Below are 21214 nucleotides of genomic sequence, written 5' to 3'. Positions count from 1 at the left end.
TAGCCTTTCTGATTGGTGCAGGGTCGTGCCTCACGGTGGTTTTAATGTGCATGTTCCCGATGGCTGGTGATGCTGAATACCTTTCTGTGGGCTTCTCTGACATCTGCTTGCCGTCTTCGGTGAGATGTCTGCTCGTGTCTGTTTTCTCATTGGATTGTTTGTACTTTTAACAATTGAGATTTGAGAGGTTGCAGCGTATATTCTGGATGCCAGTCCTTTGTTACATATGTGGTTTGTAAAACTGCTATTCCAGTCTGTGCCTTACCTTTTCCTTTTCTCCATGTGAGTGTTTGCAGAGCAAAAGGTTTTCATTTTGATGAAGTCCTTTAGTAACTTCTCACTATCCTGTAATTTTACCTCTAGAATTTCCCTGGAATCTACTCTCTTTCCGCATCTCCGGAGATGCACCTTCCAGGGCACCGCTCACATGCTGCTCCATCTCCTCCATTCCCTCTGGCGGTGTTGGTGGAACTCTCGAGAAACTCTCTCCAGAGACCACCTCCACACCAGCCCAGCCCTCGCATGCTGGCTCCTCACCTTCCGTGCTGTCCCCATGGGGGTGAGGTCTACGGATCTGGAAAGAGACATGGACGTTTGCTGTTGGTGGGCTGTAGAATGTGGGGGCTATCGAATTTGGAATTTTCAGTTTCTTATCCTCAGAGTTTTATTTTGAGGGCTAGCAGAACAGTGCCGTGTCACTTCAGAAGAACTTGTTCTCCCCTTGCTTTTGAGTGATGTACTTACGTATTAGACAAGAATAATTCTATTATTGTTTTCTTTTTTTTTTAAAACAGTAGTGGCAGGCACAGTAGTGCATTTAGGGTTAGAAGCGATTGCTTGTTGGACTTCTCTGCTGGCCTCTTTACTCAATTCTCACCCTCCAGGAGCAGGGAACTTAGTGAAGTAGTGAGACTTTTTCAGTTTAAAAAATTTAGGTCAGTGCCAGACCCATCAGCATCCTTTGTTTGAAGGCAACAGAAACAGGCTCAGCTGATTGGAGTCAGTTATTGGAAGCTCATGGAACTGAAGAAAAAAAGCATGGAAAGCCAAGTAACATGGTGTCTTCGAGTTTCAACTGAAGGAGGGCCAGGGACAAAGCAGGTGATCTCAGATGCCCCTGGAACCCAGAAGCCAGGCTCAACGGACGAGAGGCTTTTTATTTTCTTTTCTAAAAACCATGGAGAGCGTGTCTTTCTCCCCGTCTTCATCAAAGCAGAAGAATTCAGGCATCAGTGCCGCACATGCACCCAGGCCCACAGCGGCCTCAGAAGTGCGTGCAGACAGAAAGGGAGACCACGCAGCACACGCCGGCGGCCACGGCTGGAGAGAGAGGCCAGAGGAGCCAAAGTTGTGCCTTCCTTCATTTTATTCACTTCAGACCGTCTGACTCAGCGCAGATCAGCGAGCCCAGGCGCTCGAACCCAAACCCACTTGCGTCTGCCTGGGAGGAGTGGAGCACATTTACGCCTCAGCGCCGGACTGCGGGGCTGTGCTCCCTTCACCGTCTGTACAACACACGAGGCTGAGTCTGTGAACAGACCCCGACTTGCTCTGCAGAGTTGAAGCAAGCCTTGTGCTTGACCTTGTGCCCTCACGGGGGAGACCATCCGCTAAAGCACGTGTCTGATAGCTCTTGATTCATTTCTGATCTGTGCTTGACCTTGTGCCCTCAGGGAGGAGGTCGTCCGCTAAAGCGCGTATCGGATAGCTCTTGATTCATTTCTGATCTACGATCATCTTGTCCTCCAGTTTTCCAGGAGGCCATTAGTGTCAAGAAGGAGACATTCCCTGTGGCAGGAAGAGGATGTGTCCTGGTGGGCAGGTTAGAGTCGGAGGCCTCTGGGTTTTCTGCCAGGCAGGCTCCCCGAGGCCCAGAGGCAGAAGTGCTGCTGCCTGGACCAGCTAGTGCAGGTGAGTGATGAGTCTGCTTACTGTTAACAAGGGCTCTTTGGCCTATGAAGACATTTAATAACTATTTTCAATGATTCAGAGAAACAATATTCAGTTCTCTTTGGGAAGACACTTGCAGGAGAGGGGCGGGAATGTGGAGTGGGGTGGTGGCAGCCGACAGCACCCTGATCCTGTGACAGCAGGGCCGAGAGCTGCTGGTGACTGCGCCTGCACCTTGTGCCTTGTGGCATCACCTCATTCCGTCCACTCAGAATCTCGCGTCCACCCCCTTCCTCTTCGTCAGAACTGTCGTGGCAGGTGCTTTCTAGCAGGCGTGCTTTTCTAGTCCTAATCAAACAAAAATGCAGGAGTCTTAGTTATTCTTGAAAAATCAATGGATTTATCAACACCGGGCTTGCGTTTGCACGGTAAGAGCAGGCTGCAGCTGAGGGGACACTCTCCTGGCCCCGCAGGCTTCTGGGGTGCCCTCGTTGCTGGAGTCCGAATCCTCATCCTTGACAGCAGTTGCCCCTCCCTTTCCAGTGCATTCCACCACCCCTGGCAACTGCAGCAGACCTGTAAGAAAGCATTCCCCAGTCTCCCACCTTCCAGCCACTGTCCGCTTCTTTCCTTGCACAGCTGACCTGTTGGAGGTCGTCTCTGTTTCTGTTTTCTTTTTTTTTTTTTTTTTTTTAGACGGAGTCTCGCTCTGTCACCCGGGCTGGAGTGCAGTGGCCAGATCTCAGCTCACTGCAAGCTCCGCCTCCCGGGTTCACGCCATTCTCCTGCCTCAGCCTCCCGAGTAGCTGGGACTACAGGCGCCCACCACCTCGCCCGGCTAGTTTTTGTATTTTTTAGTAGAGACGGGGTTTCACGGTGTTAGCCAGGATGGTCTCGATCTCCTGACCTCATGATCCGCCCGTCTCGGCCTCCCAAAGTGCTGGGATTACAGGCTTGAGCCACCGTGCCCAGCCTTGTTTCTGTTTTCTCACCTCCTCCTCATTGTCAACTGCTCTATCCTAGAGCTCCCTAATCCTCAGCCCGACCAGCCCTCAGCCCACCGTGCAGCCCCTCCCACACCCTCAGCCCTCAGCCCACCGTGCGGCCCCTCCCACGCCCTCAGCCCACCGTGCGGCCCCTCCCACGCCCTCAGCCCACCGTGCGGCCCCTCCCACGCCCTCAGCCCACCGTGCGGCCCCTCCCACGCCCTCAGCCCTCAGCCCACCGTGCGGCCCCTCCCACGCCCTCAGCCCTCAGCCCACCGTGCGGCCCCTCCCACGCCCTCAGCCCACGGTGCGGCCCCTCCCACACCCTCAGCCCACCGTGCGGCCCCTCCCACGCCCTCAAGCCCACCGTGCGGCCCCTCCCACGCCCTCAGCCCACCGTGCGGCCCCTCCCACGCCCTCAGCCCTCAGTGCGGCCCCTCCCACGCCCTCAGCCCACCGTGAGGCCCCTCCCACGCCCTCAGCCCACCGTGCGGCCCCTCCCACGCCCTCAAGCCCACCGTGCGGCCCCTCCCACGCCCTCAGCCCACCGTGCGGCCCCTCCCACGCCCTCAGCCCTCAGTGCGGCCCCTCCCACGCCCTCAGCCCACCGTGCGGCCCCTCCCACGCCCTCAGCCCACCGTGCGGCCCCTCCCACGCCCTCAGCCCACCGTGCGGCCCCTCCCACACCCTCAGCCCTCAGCCCACCGTGCGACCCCTCCCACACCCTCAGCCCTCAGCCCACCGTGTGGCCCCTCCCACACCCTCAGCCCACCGTGCGGCTCCTCCCACATCCTCAGCCCTCAGCCCACCGTGCGGCCCCTCCCACACCCTCAGCCCACCGTGCGGCCCCTCCCACACTCTCAGCCCTCAGCCCGTGTGGCCCCTCCCACACCCTCAGCCCACCGTGCAGCCCCTCCCACACCCTCAGCCCACCGTGCGGCCCCTCCCACACCCTCAGCCCTCAGCCCACAGCCCACCCTGCGGCCCCTCCCACACCCTCAGCCCTCAGCCCACCGTGCGGCTCCTCCCACACCCTCAGCCCACCGTGCGGCCCCTCCCACACCCTCAGCCCACCGTGCGGCCCCTCCCACGCCCACAGCCCTCAGCCCACCGTGCGGCCCCTCCCACACCCTCAGCCCACGGTGCGGCCCCTCCCACACCCTCAGCCCTCAGCCCACCGTGTGGCCCCTCCCACACCCTCAGCCCTCAGCCCACCGTGCGGCCCCTCCCACACCCTCAGCCCACCGTGCGGCCCCTCCCACGCCCTCAGCCCTCAGCCCACCGTGCGGCCCCTCCCACGCCCACAGCCCTCAGCCCACCGTGCGGCCTCTCCCACGCCCTCAGCCCTCAGCCCACCGTGCGGCCCCTCCCACACCCTCAGCCCTCAGCCCACCGTGCGGCCCCTCCCACGCCCACAGCCCACCGTGCGGCCCCTCCCACACCCTCAGCCCTCAGCCCACCGTGCGGCCCCTCCCACACCCTCAGCCCACGGTGCGGCCCCTCCCACACCCTCAGCCCACCGTGCGGCCCCTCCCACACCCTCAGCCCTCAGCCCACCATGCGGCCCCTCCCACACCCTCAGCCCTCAGCCCACCGTGCGGTCCCTCCCACACCCTCAGCCCACCGTGCGGCCCCTCCCACGCCCTCAGCCCTCAGCCCACCGTGCGGCCCCTCCCACGCCCTCAGCCCACCGTGCGGCCCCTCCCACGCCCTCAGCCCACCGTGCGGCCCCTCCCACGCCCTCAGCCCACCGTGCGGCCCCTCCCACGCCCTCAGCCCACCGTGCGGCCCCTCCCACACCCTCAGCCCTCAGCCCACCGTGCGGCCCCTCCCACACCCTCAGCCCACCGTGCGGCCCCTCCCATGCCCTCAGCCCTCAGCCCACCGTGCGGCCCCACCCACGCCCACAGCCCTCAGCCCACCGTGCGGCCCCTCCCACGCCCTCAGCCCACGGTGCGGCCCCTCCCACACCCTCAGCCCTCAGCCCACCGTGCGGCCCCTCCCACACCCTCAGCCCTCAGCCCACCGTGCGGCCCCTCCCACACCCTCAGCCCTCAGCCCACCGTGCGGCCCCTCCCACACCCTCAGCCCTCAGCCCACCGTGCGGCCCCTCCCACACCCTCAGCCCACGGTGCGGCCCCTCCCACACCCTCAGCCCACCGTGCGGCCCCTCCCACACCCTCAGCCCTCAGCCCACCGTGTGGCCCCTCCCACACCCTCAGACCTCAGCCCACCGTGCGGCCCCTCCCACACCCTCAGCCCACCGTGCGGCCCCTCCCATGCCCTCAGCCCTCAGCCCACCGTGCGGCCCCTCCCACGCCCTCAGCCCTCAGCCCACCGTGCGGCCCCTCCCACGCCCTCAGCCCATGGTGCGGCCCCTCCCACACCCTCAGCCCTCAGCCCACCGTGCGGCCCCTCCCACGCCCACAGCCCTCAGCCCACCGTGCGGCCCCTCCCACACCCTCAGCCCACCGTGCGGCCCCTCCCATGCCCTCAAGCCCACCGTGCGGCCCCTCCCATGCCCTCAGCCCTCAGCCCACCGTGTGGCCCCTCCCACACCCTCAGCCCACCGTGTGGCCCCTCCCACACCCTCAGCCCTCAGCCCACCGTGTGGCCCCTCCCACACCCTCAGCCCTCAGCCCACCGTGTGGCCCCTCCCACACCCTCAGCCCACCGTGCGGCCCCTCCCACGCCCTCAGCCCTCAGCCCACCGTGCGGCCCCTCCCACACCCTCAGCCCACCGTGCGGCCCCTCCCACACCCTCAGCCCTCAGCCCACCGTGCGGCCCCTCCCACACCCTCAGCCCACCGTGCGGCCCCTCCCACACCCTCAGCCCTCAGCCCACCGTGCGGCCCCTCCCACGCCCTCACCCCACCGTGCGGCCCCTCCCACACCCTCAGCCCTCAGCCCACCGTGCGGCCCCTCCCACGCCCTCAGCCCACCGTGCGGCCCCTCCCACGCCCTCAGCCCTCAGCCCACCGTGCGGCCCCTCCCACACCCTCAGCCCACCGTGCGGCCCCTCCCACGCCCTCAGCCCTCAGCCCACCGTGCGGCCCCTCCCACACCCTCAGCCCACCGTGCGGCCCCTCCCACGCCCTCAGCCCACCGTGCGGCCCCTCCCACGCCCTCAGCCCACCGTGCCGCCCCTCCCACGCCCTCAGCCCACCGTGCCGCCCCTCCCACGCCCTCACCCCCACCGTGCCGCCCCTCCCACGCCCTCAAGCCCACCGTGCGGCCCCTCCCACGCCCTCAAGCCCACCGTGCGGCCCCTCCCACGCCCTCACCCCACCGTGCGGCCCCTCCCACGCCCTCAAGCCCACCGTGCGGCCCCTCCCACACCCTCAGCCCTCAGCCCACCGTGCGGCCCCTCCCACACCCTCAGCCCACCGTGCGGCCCCTCCCACGCCCTCACCCCACCGTGCGGCCCCTCCCATGCCCTCAAGCCCACCGTGCGGCCCCTCCCACGCCCTCAGCCCTCAGCCCACCGTGCGGCCCCTCCCACACCCTCAGCCCACCGTGCGGCCCCTCCCACGCCCTCAGCCCACCGTGCGGCCCCTCCCACGCCCTCAGCCCACCGTGCCGCCCCTCCCATGCCCTCAGCCCACCGTGCCGCCCCTCCCACGCCCTCACCCCCACCGTGCCGCCCCTCCCACGCCCTCAAGCCCACCGTGCGGCCCCTCCCACGCCCTCAAGCCCACCGTGCGGCCCCTCCCACGCCCTCACCCCACCGTGCGGCCCCTCCCACGCCCTCAAGCCCACCGTGCGGCCCCTCCCACACCCTCAGCCCTCAGCCCACCGTGCGGCCCCTCCCACACCCTCAGACCTCAGCCCACCGTGCGGCCCCTCCCACACCCTCAGCCCACCGTGCGGCCCCTCCCACGCCCTCAGCCCTCAGCCCACCGTGCGGCCCCTCCCACGCCCTCAGCCCATGGTGCGGCCCCTCCCACACCCTCAGCCCTCAGCCCACCGTGCGGCCCCTCCCACGCCCTCAGCCCTCAGCCCACCGTGCGGCCCCTCCCACACCCTCAGCCCACCGTGCGGCCCCTCCCACGCCCTCAGCCCTCAGCCCACCGTGCGGCCCCTCCCACACCCTCAGCCCACCGTGCGGCCCCTCCCACGCCCACAGCCCTCAGCCCACCGTGCGGCCCCTCCCACACCCTCAGCCCATGGTGCGGCCCCTCCCACACCCTCAGCCCTCAGCCCACCGTGCGGCCCCTCCCACGCCCTCAAGCCCACCGTGCGGCCCCTCCCACACCCTCAGCCCTCAGCCCACCGTGCGGCCCCTCCCACACCCTCAGCCCACCGTGCGGCCCCTCCCATGCCCTCAAGCCCACCGTGCGGCCCCTCCCATGCCCTCAGCCCTCAGCCCACCGTGTGGCCCCTCCCACACCCTCAGCCCACCGTGCGGCCCCTCCCACCCCCTCACCCCACCGTGCGGCCCCTCCCACGCCCTCACCCCACCGTGCGGCCCCTCCCACACCCTCAGCCCACCGTGCGGCCCCTCCCACGCCCTCAGCCCACGGTGCGGCCCCTCCCACGCCCTCACCCCACCGTGCGGCCCCTCCCACGCCCTCAAGCCCACCATGCGGCCCCTCCCACGCCCTCAGCCCACCGTGCGGCCCCTCCCACGCCCTCAGCCCACCGTGCGGCCCCTCCCACGCCCTCACGCCCACCGTGCGGCCCCTCCCACGCCCTCGGCCCACGCGCTTTTCTTGCTCAGCCGCCACTGACGCGCTCATCTCCAGGGCCGCCTCCGGCGTGTGCCACGGCCTCTCACAGCGTCAGATGCTAGTGGTGACCCCTCCTCTTTCAGCACCCTCTTCTCTTGGTTTCGGTGTCTGCCCACTCCCTGGCTGTTTTCTATGTCTCAGGCTCTTCTGTCTCGGTTTTCTTTCCAGATGACATGTCCTCTGCCTGGGTGTTGGGTGCTCCGAAAGTCTTGTCCTGGGCCACCTTTTCGTGTCACCGTATTTATTTTCCTAACTTACCTCACCCATTCCCTGGGCTTTCAGTGCTGTCCATATGCTGGTGAACCCCAGATGATATCTCTAGAATATTCCCCTCTAATTTAGCTCTAGACTGAATCCAGTGGCTCCTCGAAGCCTCTGTGGATGGTTCACGGGTAGCGCAAATTCAGCAAGGCGAGGAATAAACAGCGGGTCTCCATCTAGACCTTCCTGTGTCCTCCCTAGCGAGGGGCCCACAGTCCCCCAACTTGCGTGGATCCAGAGGCTCTGTCCTTCAGGCCCCTTTCCTTTACTGCCTTCAAGGTCCATGCCTCACCAGCCTGGTCACATTACCTCCAACATGTCCCTGGACCCCACCTGCTCCCCGTCCTCAGTCCCCGCCCTCCTGAACACAGGCACTCTCAATCAGCTGGCGGAGTTCCTTGTTTTAAGACACCGGAAGGTGGATTCACTGCAGAGGCCCCCGACAGTGACTGTCCACTGAGAGCAGTTGTACAAGATCAGTGTCATTCACAAGAGAAGCAAGGAGAAGCACACAGCTTTCTAGACGCTGGACCGCTTAGTTACAAGCGTACGGACATTTTGTAGAAAAGTAATTATATTGTAGATATGGTTTTGATCCTCACAGTTATTTCTGTACAATTATGAAATGCAGGGTTATTGCTGAGAGATTCATGCATGCTACAGCCACTGCGAATTATATCTTATCGCTAAGAAGGTCCTCCACCTCTTTATTTTTTCTTATTAGTAAAAACATGTTGGTGATTTAAATCCATGTCATTTGACGTGGTGCAGTATGAGCCAGGCCCTTTCTGGCCCCTTGAGGTTGGCTCCTGGAGAGGTTTGGGGCAGTAGCCTCACACAGGAAACTGCGTCTTGCTCTCTGATCTGGGTCTTACTGCACTGCACTGGGTGTTGCTGCCCCGGGTCTCACTCACTGCAGTGGGTCTCACTCATTAACGGCAGCAGGTCTGTACTCACTGGACTGGGTCTTACTCACCGCACCGGGCCTTTCTCATTGCAGTGGGTCTTGGTGCAGAGCCCAGGAGCCCCTCTAAAGTGACACGGCACTGTTCTGCCATCCCTCAAAATAAAACTATGAGGATAAGAAACTGGAAATTACAAACAAGGCACCAAATTCGATAGCGCCCACATTCTACAGCCCACCAACAGCAAATGTCCATGTCTCTTTCCAGATCCTTAGGAGACCTCACCCCCATGGGGACGGCACCGAAGGTGAGGAGCCAGCATGGGAGGGCTGGGCTGGTGAGGAGTTGACAGTGAGGAGGGGGCGAGAAAACTCTGTGCATTGTTTTGGGGTTTGACCCCTTTCCTCTGTGCATTTTGCTCCAACTGTTGAGACATGAGGACGGTCATGAGGCCTCTGTGGCGGGGTTCAGATGAAGCAGCAGCGTGGAAGCCCTGGACTTCCCCGTCCACTTAGACCAGCGTCTTCACAGTAGCAGGGGGCCTGTGTGTGCTGAGCCCAGGGCAGGTGGCAGGTGGCAGGTGGCAGGTGGCAGGGGGAAGCCGCGTGTTAGGATCCTCTTTGCCTCCCAACCTTGGGTCTTTTATAACCCACACTTTTTATTGCTGGGGTTTATTCTATTCTCCTGCATCTCAGAGCTGGTATTCCTGCCCTGCCATCTGTCTGACCATTCATTTATCCCCCGGTATCTATGGGCACTGAGCCTCTCTGCTTGGATTATGTCTGTGAACACCACAGTCACTGTGCCCCACCAGCGTAGGCTGAAACCCTGTGGGTGTTGGGGTCAGTGTGGACAATGCCTGCTCCAGGTTGGGGACAGCATGGGAGGTGTGAGCGCGGGGCTCTGCCCAGAGCCGAGAGCCTGGAGAAGTGGGACTCGAGTCTGGTCACTTGAGGCTACTGCTGCCCCAGGTGTGACCCAGGGAGGTGCTTCTCTGCCCCGAGGTCTGTCCTGTCCCTCTGAAAAGTGGGGTGCCCCACTTGTCCAAGTGTTCACATCACCCGTTGGCTGCCGATGCTCTGAGTTTGTGCAGGAACCACTGCCTGTTCCTGCTGGACAGGGCTCCCCACGCCTGTGGCCTTTGGTGACCCACTACATGACCAAAGTCCCCAACTCTAAATAGGAACAGCCTGGGTGTGCTCAGGTCCCTCAGGTCCGTGCCCCAGTAGGGCCAGGCTGCGCTGGGCCTTCCGGACAGTGTCCGGATCCACCCACTCCCCCTTGTTTGCTGTCAGCTCCAGACACTGTAGACTTCGTTTTTTTCTTACATTATTCAATTTGGAATATAATTTGGGCAGTTATGTTTAAACAGACCACTTCCATTGAAAATCATCTGTGTAAACAAGTCAGGCAGTGTTGGTAACAGCTGTGGGTTTTGGATTTCCTGGAGTTCTCTTAATATTTTTCAGCTAATAGGTGACTGTTTGGAGGAGGAATGGACATTTTCTTTTTGGGGACAATTGAGGCTCGGATTTACAAGAACTCAAACTTGTTTTAAGACAGGATCCTTCTAAGCTCTTGTATTCCTCTCACTTTTCAGATGAAATGGTTTATGTTGAGATCTCCTCCTCCTGGTGCTTCAGAAATCACGTCTTTCATAACCGTACAGGGCGAGCTCTGATCTGAACAGTTCCAGCTCCCGGGCTCTGCACAGGACCCTCCTTTGCCAGACCAGGAGACACAAATGACCCGGAGAGAAGGGGCTCACAGGAGCAGAGCTGAGCGGGGTTGCTGGTGCACCGCACATCGGAAAGAGCTCTGGCCAGGAACACTGGGCCCTGTGAGCTGCCCCCCAGACGGGCTTACTTTCCGCCTCTGACAGCACCAGCCTCCTTTACAGCTGCTTGTTCAGGATCCAGATGGGCTGCGATGTCTGAGGGGTGGAGCAGGGCTGCAGCGGCAGGGAGGTGCTCTGAGACCCCCTGTACCGAGTCCCACCCAGTTCAGGGCCCTGTCCTGAGGCTGGTGTGGGTGGGGACCTGCGGGCTTCCTGCCATTTCACCCTGACCTTGTGGCCACATTGCCGTTCCTTCTCGTGTCTTCTCATCTGTTCCTGAACTTGGTCCCCAAAGCGAGCTCTTCTTCTGTAACTGGCACAGCTGCCAGCTGGGGCAAGAGCTCTGTTCTCCCTGAGGGCTCTCGCTTCACCTTCGCGGAGGAGTTAAATGCAGCTTCCAGGGCTCTCCTGGAGGTCGGCAACCAGGCGCCTGCCTCTGCCAGGGCTGGCACGGGCTTCTCTTCCTTGGGATCCTGGTGAGGGTGTTGGCGTCCAGTCCATTTCCTCCCTGCTTTCTCCTCTTTCTGTGTGCATCAGTCAGGACAGTATTGATGGCAAGTGACAGCAAATCTGACCCAAGCTTCATGATACACAAAGGCGATTCACGGGTTCTCTAACCCAGCAGGCATGGGTTGGTCAGGGCTGACGTGGCGCGTCTGGAAGCCCCTCTCGGCTCGGATCCACTGCACTGCGCCCACTGTCTGAACAAGGTGGCCCCCGTGGACCCCGGCCACCCTTTCCTTGTCCCGAGCAGGAGGTACAAGATCCTGTCATGCTTCCTCAGCCTGAGCCTCACTGCGTCTCACCTACCCTGACGATGCCACTGCCCGACCATCACGGGGGCCGGACGGGAGCGGCTCGACTGGCTCAGACCCGGCGATGGGGAATCTGCTCGGTGGGGAGCCGGGGGGGGCGGGCGTGGGAGAGGACTCTCCGGGTGCAGAGATGCTGAGCAGCCAGACAGCAGCCGTCCACCATGCAGCCCCCCTTCCCTGCTTTATGGGCGTGACTGATGAGATGCTGTGGTCTCCAGAGCTCTTTCAGGGCGGGGCCTCTGGGAGGGAGCAGGGAGAATCCTAACAGATGCCTCGTACCAACTACCTTCCCCAGCACACGTTTACATCTGGCCACATTTCCTTCAGATACAGTTTTAACAGCATTCTTGAGGTATGGTTGATAGACACAAACCTGCCCGTTTTTAACGTCTGCAGTTCGATGTGTTTAGACACTTGCGTACCCTGATGAAGTCGTCAGCAGTGACAGCGTGACAGTGTCAGAGGTGTGTTCTGAGGAGATGCAGTATTCAGGCAGAGTTGAAGCCCTTCTCCGCTTCTGCTTCCGTTTTTTCAACCAGATGTAACTCCTACCTTGAATTTGGTGTGTGTCTTTCCTTTGCAAATTCTTACGCTTCTGCCGTACATGAGTGTGTCTATAAACCATGCAGAGAATTGCTTTTTTGGTTTTAACTCTCAATAACAACAGCTAAAATGAATAAAGTACAGCTTCATACACTCACATGGGTAAGTCTCAAAAGCAAATTTCCCTCAAAGGGACAGTGTTTAATTACATGTATTTTCTACATTAATTTAGTAGTTTTCTTCCTGGTAGGTATTTGGCTAGTTTCAAACACTTCATTTTTATTTTTGCTACTATAAATAAAGCTGCCGTAATCCCGCCAGTGTGTCTCAGTGTACACATGTGAGTTTCTAGGGTGCCCGCCTGGGCACATGGCCGGAGACAGGACCATGCATCAGGATGGCCGGTGTCTGCCATGTCGCTCTCCAGAGTGGCCACACCCACACCAGCAGCGCGAGGGGTCAGGGTCACTCTGCATCACAGCACCGCATCAGATTTTAAATTTTGTTGTGACATAGCGTCCTGTGAAGGTTTACTTAGCATTTTCATGGCTGTAGGTGGCGTTGAGGGTCTTCTGTGTTCTCAGCTCGCCCCAGGCTGGTGGCGCTCCTGTAGCCCTTGGAGGCCAACTCCGGAAACTGCCCACAGGTCTCATGACCCTCAGGGGCCGACTCCCCAGAGGAGACCCCAGCCTTTCTGGACCAGAGTCCCGGCCAGGAGGCTTCCCTCTGCCTCTCCGTTCCGGGTCTTGTCCGGACCAGAGTCCCGGCCAGGCCAGGAGGCTTCCCTCTGCCTCTCCATTCTGGGTCCTGTCCAGACCAGAGTCCCGGCCAGGAGGCTTCCCTCTGCCTCTCCGTTCCGGGTCCTGGAGACGTTTGTCTGATCTTGGGGCCCACAGGGTCTTATGGTTTGGGGGTTACATTTAAAATGTCCCCCTTAAAGAGAAAGGGGAAATGGAGGGGAAGGTGTTTGTGTGTTCAGTGGGTGTAAGAAAAGCATCTTTCTGAGATCAGGGCCTGGGGACTTTGGGCTCAACTCTTCCATCTATGAACTCACATAGAATCTGGAAGGGGCAGATCTGGAACAAAGGAAGCCAGGGATAGGACGTGCTGACTGTCACCTCCCCAGGCAGCTCTGGCCGTGAGTGGGCAGCTCCTAGAATCCTGCTTCCCACCCCGGGTGGAACTGACTCTCTTCAATGGGGCATGAGCTCTGGGAAGTGTATCTTACTCTGGACAGCCCTAGAACCAGGCAGGGATGTGGATCAGCATTTCACAGCAGCTGTAACCTGTCAGCCTTCTGATAGGAGTGGAAACATTGCAGCAGTAAGACGACGATGCCCCCTGGGAGGTGCTGGTATTGCCCCCACGGGGGCTGTGCCTCTAGTTGAGAGTGTGATTTACCTGCTAATCCTCCCTCCAAGGGGATGTATTAGGGAGGCCTGTTGTGGACTTTGTGTTATTAAAACAATATTTTTCCCATTTGAAGGCCATTTAAGAGAAAGAAGAAGATTGGGAGAAAGAAAAAGAGAGAGAGGCAGATTCGTAATTTACCTGTATTGATCATAAACTCCTTTAGTCATAGGTTAGAGCCTATAAAGCAGTTTAATAAACTAGAAGGAAGATTTTTTTTTTTCTGGCTGTAGAAAGCTGCGTCTCCTGAGAAATGGCCTTGGGAATGAGGACCAATTGGGAAGGTTGGTGCCAGGGCCACTGCCCGTCCCTTCACTGCTGTAAGAACGTCCTCATCGAGGCTGGTGCCCAGAGCCAGCCCCCAGGAGTCCTGATGTGGGGAGGAGTCCACGTAGGAAGGCTGGGAGGGTCTTTCTGAAGCCGCCTCGCTCAGTTCCTTTCTTCTCACATGGAGTGTGAATAGCATGTGAGAGTGTAGTCTGCAGAAGGCTCTGGAGGAATTCAGACCAAATGATTATTATTATTTATTTATTTATTTTTTGAGACGGAGTCTCGCTCTGTCACCAGGCTGGAGTGCAGTGGCACAATCTCGGCTCACTACAACCTCTGCCTCTCCGGTTCCAACGATTCTCCTGCCTCAGCCTCCCGAGTAGCTGGGATTACAGGCTCCCGCCACCATGCCCAGCTAATTTTTGTATTTTTAGTAGAGATGGGGTTTCACCATGTTGGCCAGGCTGGTCCCGATCTCCTGACCTCATGATCCACCCACCTTGGCCTCCCAAAGTCCTGGGATTACAGACATGAGCCACCATGCCCAGCCTAAATGATTTGTAGCCCACCTGTTCTAGGGGCAAGAGGCCCTGGGAGAGAAGAGTTTAGAGAAGGCCCGAGGGTGGCAGCCAGTGAGGCTTCTGAATGGGTGGAGGCGAGACTATGACCCAGGGCCGTGGGGGCCCCGGATGACACTGGCTGGAGCGACTGCCTTCTGGGCTCCCACCTAGGTTGCACCTGGGATACTTGTTTCCTAATAAAATCAAAGCATGCGCCTCAGGAAGCAAGCGGGGCATGGATGCAGCTGTGGCTCCAGGAGGAGAGGGGTCCAGCCAGACTGTCCTAGGTGGGGAACTGGTCACAACTCAACCCTATGTGGGCTCCCGTGCGTGGACAGTCCCTGCACGGCGAGGGTCAGGATGCCAGAGAGGGAGAAGAACACTGATGGAAGCTGGATTACCCGTGCTGTCTGACCGAGGTGTGGGATGAAATGAGGAGAGATGATGCTTTGGTAACAAGGTGTGAGTAATCTGAGTTGAGCTCACTGCAGAGCTGGCCGTGCTCGATCCAGGACAGCCAGAGTCTGTGGACCTGCACCGCATCTGTTTCTCAACCACTAACCTGTGCGAAGACTTCTTTCTGAGGCTTGTAGACGTGGATGGGATGCATCTGAGCGGTCTAGCGGATTGAGGAATACTTTTGGATCACAGAGATCTTGGAAGGGGACTGACCTCCAAGATGGACAGGGTGGAGGTGAGGGCTCAGGTGGCCACTAAGTCCAGATGGACACGGTGCCAAGATCGAATGTTAGAACAAGAGTGCGTCCGTCTCTCCCACCTGCTCCACCAGCTCCGAGCTCAAACCCCCGTCCATGCCTGGAGAACAGCAGATGTCTCCTTTTTGGCCCCTCTTCCATCTTACCCACCTGTCCCTCAGGAGGTAGACACACCAAGGAAGGGGAAGACGGGCTGGCCTCTGGAATCCTTACACCTGTCCTAGGCAGAAGGGATATGAACCATGCCCCCGAACAGCTGAGCACAGTGTGCTTACCAGTGAGGTCGACCCTGGACGTGCTGCTTGTCAATCAGAGCTCATGGGGTCAGCGGTTCCCACAAGCACTAGGGCAGAAATGCTGGAGTTTAGTTCTCATTCCATGGCCAACCTCATCACCCTCTGGCAAGGATCTTGGGGTTCCTCCCATCTAGGTCTGCTCCCCTCTTCCTGCTAATTGCTTTTATGAAGAGCCGCTGCTGCTTCCTTTGGTGGACAACTTTGGGATGTGGGATATAAAATCACTAACGGTCTTGCTGCCTGCTCATGCCCTGGATGCTCAGGGCCCATCTCACCATTCTTCTGCTTGACCCTTGGGCCGAGCTCATGGGATGTGTCTTCTGGGCTCTTGCAGACTCGGTCCATCCACCGATGTTACCTGGATAGAGTGGACGGAACCTTGAAGTCCCCTCCTCCTAGAGTGCCTTTTATGGAACATTTCCATCCTATAACGGAACATTTGCTGTTGGGACCTGGACACCCCCGTGAGACTCAACCTTGTGAAACAGCTCGGAGCTGTCCGTGTCGTGATGTTCTTCCCTCAGCCCCAACTATTGCAGGCCTCAGACCAAATCCTGCAGGTCAGTGGTGTAATTATAAAGAAGTTCGAAATGTCAGGACCCATGGTCAGGAGCCCCAGCCTCTCAGTGTGGCACCCACAGCCCCCAAAATCCCCTGGGGCTGCCTCCTCCAGTGACCTGGGGTGGGATTATGTCCTGAGGAGGGGGAGGAGGGCCCATGCCACATCCAGCCTGGCCTCTTGAGAACTTTAGACACGGGTCCTCTTGGAATCAATAGCAATCTGTTACCTGCTGCCCCTTCACTTACTTGGTGGTCAGCTCTATGTGCACAAACAGAATCCAGCTCAAGAGAATAAAGTCCCAGTATAATGGCAGAGGTGGGACATAGCCAGCTGCATTTCCTCCAGCTGCAATACTGAGCCTGGGTGGGAGGAATCCTGAACCTGGGTGGGAGGAGGAAGGGACACAGCCTTGGGCAGGCAGGGCAGGAAGTTGAGTTAATATGCTGAGGTGGCATCATCCACTCCACAGTCAGATGAGAGAATTTTATTTTAACACAACCCTACAAAGTGGGTCCTGTTGTTTCCACACCAGCAAATCAAGTTCAGAGACGTTGAGCTTCAGTCCAAGGTCACAGAGCTAATGCATTGCTGAGCTGGAACCTGCCTTCTAGGTCTGTCTGACCTGTCATTTTCATAATTCCACAGGGGCTGCCTTCCTATGAGAAGAATATCTCTAGGAGGGTGGATGTTTGTCTCTTTTGTTTCTGATGCATCACCAGGGTTTGGAATGCTGCTGGGACATAGCAGTGACTCAGTAACTGAAGAATGGACAGATGGATGGATGGATGGATGGATGGATGGATGGATGGATGGGTAGATGGATGGATGAATGGATGGTTGGATGGGTGGGTGGATGGATGGATGGATGGGTGGTTGCATGAATGGGTGGGTGGATGGGTGAATGGATGGGTAGATGGATGGGTAGATTAATGGGTAGATGGTGGATGAATGGATGGATGAATTAATAGATTAATGGAGGATGGATAGGTGGATGGATAGATGGATGAATGGATAGATGGATGTTTGGATGAGTGGGTGGGTGGATGGATGAGTGGATGGATGAATGGATGTATGGGTGGATGGATGAATGGATGAATGGATGGGTGGATGTTTGGATGAGTGGGTGGGTGGATGTTTGGATGAGTGGGTGGGTGGATGGATGGGTGGATAGATGAATGGATGGGTGGATGGATAGATGGATGGACAGATGGATAGATGGTTGGGTGGATGCATGAGTGGATGAATAAATGGATGGGTGGGTGGGTGGTGGGTAGATGGATGGATGGATGGATGGACAGGTGGATGAATGAGTGGGTGGATGGACAAACAGGTGAATAGGTGATGGATGACCGGTAGATGGAGAAATGGATAGAGAGTAGTTATGGAGCTCGTACATAGGCCTTCAGTTCTATTTTTTTTCTCCTGATTGTGCTTTCTGAGTTGGACTTCCTGAGCCTTTGCCAGTTCTGAGTCTTTTCCAGTTCTTTACGTATCTGTTTGTGCACAACTAAAATGGGTGAAGATTCAGATGTCTCCAGGGGCCAGGGAGGAAACATAAATTAGGGGAAAGAGAGACAAGTGAGCGCAATAGGGAGGGTGGCAAGGGCATGTGCATGACCTGCTAAAGACGTTGAATCCCAAATTAAAATAACAATAAAATAAAAATAAACTGAGTATCACTTGACTACATTACATGGAGTGCTCAGTGTACCCCCTTTAGGCTGCCAGTGTCTTTTATTTGCCAACTGTACTCTTGTTAGAGATGGTTTCCTGGGGACTCAGTTGGACCCTGGTTACAGGCATCAAATGCTACCTGTGCCTTGAGTGCATCTGCGGCCACACCTCGTGCATAGACTGCCTGGTGATGACGTCATCTGTGGATGCAGGAAAAGGAAACATGGCTTTCTGTCTGAGAACGGAGGAGACTTGCTGCCCGGCCCATGGTGCGTCAGTAGTGTAATGGACCTCACACTTAAAAAGATCCATCTTCTAATGGGGAGAGACAGTCAAAACACGAGGACCCTGTAGTTTTCTGTAGAAAAGAAATCGGTGGTGCTTGAATGAATGAAGCAAATCCTAGTGTGTCTTGCATTTGTCTCTTGCATCAGAAACAAAAGGAGGGAGGGTTTTCTCGGAGAACCGGTTAGTCCTCGAGCGTTCAGCTGGCCCTTGTAAGCACAGTGGCCTGAGCGTTCCTCCTTCTCATCTCCAGCTGGTGCGCTGTGGGCAGGCCTGCGGGGCAGGACAGAAGGTCTGGAGTGGAAGTCATCTCTGTTCCCCCAGCCTCGTCCACCCCCTTCTCCACTCTCAGAAGTCCTTTCTCGACAGATTTTCCTCGGGTTCAGAACAGGACAGATGCTGTCCTGCGATCTGCTTTACGGTTAGACAGTGGTGTCGGGGTTTTGATTTTTTTCTGCACCAGGGGGGTGGCTCAGTAGAGGTGAGAGAAAACAGCGTGACAGCACGGCTTGGGACGTGACTGATCCGAGAGAAAGCATACCTGTAGGTGTTGCTCGTGCCTGGTTTGATTTCTGAACCAGAGTGAACCTTGTCTGGAAAACAGTCATGGAGAAGGCTCAGGTCCTGCAGTAACAGACTTGTCATTTGTCATCCACAGTTGACAGGCAGCTGTCATGAGGGCCGCAGGGGCAGCTTTGGGATGGGGCCGTTCAGACGTGCTCCGTGTGGACTCTTGGCTCCGTGTGCCGCAGCCGCTGACTGAGGCTGGTGTGCGGTGCCAGAGCCCAGCTCCCTCTGGAGCCAGAGGTGGTCACCCCTGTCTTGGGGGAGGAGGCGTCAGAGACGGGCCCTTGCCTGTAACTGTTTTTCTTGATGTGGATCTGTCCTGGATTGGGAAGCTTCCCTTGTACAGATCTCAGGCTCTGGGTCCCTTTTGAGACCAGGCTGGAGTCTGCAACGGGAGCGAGGGGGTCAGGGTGCGGGGAAGAGGCCAGCCGTGTTTAAAGGTGTGATTCCTCGGCTGTTAGTGTGTGTGAGAGACTGAGTGTGTGTTTGTTTTTATCAGTAAATGAGGGAGAGGTTTGTCTCTCATGTTTCCAAATATGGCGGTAAGTAGATGTCCCCACAGACCCTCAGTTCCTGCCCCAGGTGGTTTGATAACACAGGTGGAAACCTTCCCTTGTTGGGACACACACACATCTCACCTGGGAAGCTCCAGGGACAACCAGTAAGTAGGACACAAAAACATGGTAAAATAAACAGCAGAATGAAAATGGTACACTAAATAAACAAACAAAAAACCATTGAATACAGAAGAAGGCAGTAATGGAGAAAGAGAGGAACAAAAAAGATAATTGCTTCTAAATAAAATGTTTAAGAAAGAAGACAGACACAAAGAGTGAATAAAACATATACCATGGTGTCCATTTGTGTAAGAAAGTAGTGTATTTTTCAATAAGCATTTACTGACCATCTACATTTTGTTTATTCTTTATCCACAAATCTTGCTCAATAGTGATTGAAGGTCTGCTATCCACCAGACACCCTCCTGGGGGTGGGGCTACAGGTCCCATTTCCGTGGGAGCCCTTGAGAGCCCACGGGGAGGGCAGGGGGCACGCGTGTAACAAACCACCGTCCCACGTCCCACCCACGGCGCCACGGCTCCTTCAGTTGGGAGTTCTTTGATGCTGCTAGGATAGGCACCGATGAGGCTGCCCTTCAGGATCCCCTCTCCCCGTGCAAAGAGCAGCGACTCAGGGTCACGTCCAGGAGCTTGGTCCTTTAATTAGAGAACCAGGAACAGCAGTCAGCTGGGGGCCAGGCCAGCGTGCACAGAAAACAGCCAGCAGGGATGCCTGGTGCCCAGCCTCCCCGCCCGCCTCGCAGAGGCTCACGGACCTTCCTGGCTGTCATGACCTTCGTGTCCCTGGCTGCCCCTTTGCTGTTCCCAAGGTTCTTCTCCTCTGAGCCCGTTTCGGCTGATGAGCAAGCTCATTCTCCCAGGCTGTTTGTATCATGTGTAAAGATCAGTAACTCCATTTGCCAACTCTCCCATGTGACAAAGCTCTCCAGACAGTAGCCACGGCTTGGCCACCTCGGTACACCCAGTGCCGAGCTTCTGCACCTGTGGCCATGTGAGGATGACACACAGGGGAGTCCGTTACAGCACCAGGACCCGGCGCTGCTTTCAGTCTCCCACGGAGGTGGAGCCCTGGACAGGCGCTGGGGCCGCGTGGGGCTGAGTGACTGCACACCGCGGCCCGCTCTGTTCTGGAAAACCGTGTTGCTGGGTTTGATGCCTCCTGCTTGTGTCTCATGCGTGGGGCTTGAACGGTCAACTCCGGGCATTTGGGTTTTTTTTCTCTGCCTCTGGCCCAACATTAGACAGACCAGAATCTCAGATATTCTACTAGGAATGACAGAATGTTCATCTTACCCACCAGGCAGGGGGTGGGGAGGGAAGGCTTGCAGTAGGATGGGCTTGGCCACTCTCAGTATTGGTGGTGTGACTTTTCCAGTGTGAAGAAGGACCATGTGGCTGAGGCTGTTGGGTAAATACTTAGGCCAAGATTTGTTATCTGATTGCTATTGACAGACACTTCTGTAGCACGCATATCTCTGGAGGCCGCCTCTTGTTGACATTGCTTAGAGAAAGGCAGCTGTTAGCCGTCTAATACCTTTACTCCTTAAACCCTCCGGCTGGAAGCCGCAGGGGAATGTGCTTCTGTTTACATGCAGAGACATTCTCACATTAGCAATGGGCTCTTTCTCATCTTATTAATTTCTTTGTATATCTTGTAAATGTAAATTGAGTAGAGGTCAGTTTTGGCTGAATAAAGAAAATAAACACTGATAGATTGGGTCCTATGGACTTAACGCTTTGGCTAATTTGATGACAAAAAGAACAAAGGGGAAAAAAAGCCCTCAAACTCTATGTGCTGGATGAAATTTCAGCTAGCAATGGCCCAGGAGCCAAATTGAAAAGCTTTAACACTTTCGTAGGTGTTTTCAGATATTGATTTTGTTGCCTGACTTCAGCCCTGAGATTAGGAGAGATTGCTCTTCCGATGAAAACACGTTCATTCTGGGCACAGCAGCTGTATGGATTTTCTGTTCTGCCTCTTTCTTTACTCCTGAAAAATGCCGTTAGATGGAATTTGGATGCTCTGGGGCCATGGCCTTTCATGTTCTGGGAGGCACATGGATTCCTGTGGATCGTCCCCCCAACCCCAAGGCTCCTGGAGCCGACAGAGCCAGGGGACCCAGCAGGCCCATCCTCCATCTCTGACGTCACAGGCATCTGAAGGCAGGGCCATGTACTACAAGTCCCTGACGTGCCAGGCCGGGGGAGCCAGCGGCCATTCTGGGAAAATTCCATCCCCAGGGCATGAAGAGACAGATAAAGATCAGGTGTAACTCACCTGTGCTGAGTGACATGGTGGGTCAGGGTGGGGCTCTGGAACCAGGAGGTC

General features: G+C 57.6%; 1 long non-coding RNA gene across 7 annotated transcripts in view; it reads left to right on the top strand.

The window, feature by feature from the left end:
• LOC119623258 (uncharacterized) overlaps positions 1-21214 on the top strand; it is a 146533-nt gene that overhangs the window by 16688 nt on the left and 108631 nt on the right. For 3 of the 7 annotated variants that reach the window (XR_012094622.1, XR_499556.3, XR_012094623.1), the window contains 3 exons: positions 1750-1911; positions 8868-9079; positions 10373-15056. This is a non-coding gene — a long non-coding RNA (uncharacterized lncRNA). Of the gene's footprint in view, positions 1-1749; positions 1912-8867; positions 9080-10372; positions 15057-21214 lie in introns of those variants that run through there. The other 4 variants (XR_012094621.1, XR_012094619.1, XR_012094620.1 and 1 more) reach the window with 2 other exon arrangements.

Source organism: Chlorocebus sabaeus, chromosome 11, assembly GCF_047675955.1.
Source record: "Chlorocebus sabaeus isolate Y175 chromosome 11, mChlSab1.0.hap1, whole genome shotgun sequence".
Classification (NCBI taxonomy): domain Eukaryota; kingdom Metazoa; phylum Chordata; class Mammalia; order Primates; family Cercopithecidae; genus Chlorocebus; species Chlorocebus sabaeus.
The sequence above is the reverse complement of the archived record's forward strand: the minus strand, read 5'-3'. Positions and strand labels throughout refer to the sequence as shown.